Raw genomic sequence first — 2,262 nt, 5'->3', positions numbered from 1 at the left:
TAGAGCTCTTATGTCTGATATTTGTTTATAAGAGATCAAACAAAAGAGGATGGTAAGCTTAGCCGAAAGCTGTTTTCTAGACAAATATTTATTTGCAGGCCAAGATTCCAAAAAACGCAAAATCACATTCACACCCCAGAGAGCCGAACGTATTGGTCGAGGGGGATTGGCCCTCCAAATACCTTTCAAGAGTTTAAAACAATGGGAAGTTCACCCACAGGTCTACCATTCACAGGCTAATGACCTGCGAAGATGGCTGACCTATAATTGTTTACTGACCTGTAGCTCATACCAGAAAAGCCAAAGAGGACACAAAATTCATGACCTAACTACAATCCGCTGAAGAGGGATCAGCATTCCGTGCATGGCACCAATTACACCAGTGCTTCGATGCCAATGTATAGCGTTTGTAAGTTCCGGAAGACCAGGCCTTTGAGGTGAAGTCATAAGATTCCTGTGAAAGCCCTGGAATACTCTCTCTCTCTGAAATTCCCCATGCTACAAGAGAGAAGCGTTGCGATAGGATCAGAGGATGAGTAAGGCCCATGGGATCCAGAAGAAGGTTCCACTGAGACTGGATCAGAATTGGGCAGGTGCAGCTCATTTCCAGGACAACCGGAAACCAAGCCTTAGCTCTCCAAAGAGGAGTCACTAGAATCAACTCTGCTCCCAGGCAAAGAGCTTGTGCTAAGGCCCCAGAGATCATGATGAAGTCGAGAAAGACATAATCCAAGAACAGAAACCAATCCTGAAGGAAAGCATGGGTTGCTAAGGCTTCCAGATCCGGATGCCAACTGAAAAGCCTTTTCAGTTGTCAGTTGTGACATGAGGCAAAGAGATCCATCAAGAAAGGGCCCCAACCGAGTTGGAGAAAATGGAAGACTTTCATTTGTAATCTCCAATAGCTGTAGTCTTAAGGGTGATTAGACTGCCAATCCGCCACCTAGTTGCTTCAACCTGGGGGATATTCAGCTACCACTGATATTCGATGTTGAAGACAGAAGTGTCAGAAATTTGTAGCAATCTCTGCCAGGATGTGGGGTTTCATCCCACCCAGTTTGTTGACATATCTCACTACAAAGATGTTGTCCATTCAAAGGAGGATGCAACAATCTGTCCTGAACGGAGAGAGAGAGACTCCGGATCACAAAGGAGTCCGCCCTGAGCTCCAAGCAATTGATATGAAGGTCCAGTTCCACTCTGGACAAGCATGCTCCTGTGGATATTGAGCCGCATCGAGCTCCCCACTTCCAGAGCCTGGCATTGGACTCAATCATGCTCTCCGGGGAAGACCCAAAAATTGCTCTGCCATTCCAGGCTCCCATATGTTACAGCCACCAGTACATCTCCGTCCTTGGCCTCTCCGACAGGGGCATCTTTTCTGAGTAGCGGAGACCCTTTTGGAGGTGGAAAATCTTTAGACATTGGAGAGCCCAATAATGGAGGGAACCCAGAAAAATACCTGAATCGATGAAGGTATTAGGCCCACCCCACAGGATATCTATCTCAATGAAACAGTCTACTTGCACAACATCGATCACAATACTTTCTTGATTTTGCGGACCTTCAGCGGGGGAAGGATCAATGAGTCAGTACTGAGTCCACCTGAAACCCCAAGAGCTTCATTTGTTGTAAAGGAGTCAACTTTTGACTGTTCACAATGAAGCCTAGATCTTGGAGGAGAGAAATCGTCCATTCCAGGTGAGTGAGAAGCAGTCGGGGACACTGAGCCATGATGATGATGTCGCCTAGATAAAATATTAGATGAACACCACCGGTTCGAAGAGACTTTACTACAAGGGAACATCCCTTTTATAAAGCACCAAGGGGCTGATGACAGGCCAAAGGGAAGGATTTTGTGCTTGTAGAATTGTCCCTGACAAAGAAACTGAAGAAACCACAGATGAGGTTGAAAAATAGGAAAGGTCAAGTAGACATCCATCAAGTATGTACGAACCATCCCGTCCCCTTCTAGAAGGATGTTCCTTACCAAAGGGATGGCTTTCATTTTGAAGTGGTGATAAATGGCCCACCCATTGAATTCCTTCGGATTCAGAACCAGACGGGATTCACCGCCCTGGGAAAGAGACTCTACTATGGCTCTTTTGAGTAGGAGGTCTGACACCTCTGTGGAGATGAACTCTTGTAGGGGAAAATACTTCACGGAGGAGAACGAGTTGGACTGGAGAATTGTATAACTCCAACTTGTAACCCTGAATTGTCTCCAGAACCGAAGGATCCTGAGTTATTTTTTGCCAGTTG

Source organism: Pleurodeles waltl, chromosome 2_1, assembly GCF_031143425.1.
Source record: "Pleurodeles waltl isolate 20211129_DDA chromosome 2_1, aPleWal1.hap1.20221129, whole genome shotgun sequence".
Taxonomy (NCBI): Eukaryota; Metazoa; Chordata; class Amphibia; order Caudata; family Salamandridae; genus Pleurodeles; species Pleurodeles waltl.
Note: the sequence above shows the minus strand (reverse complement) of the source record.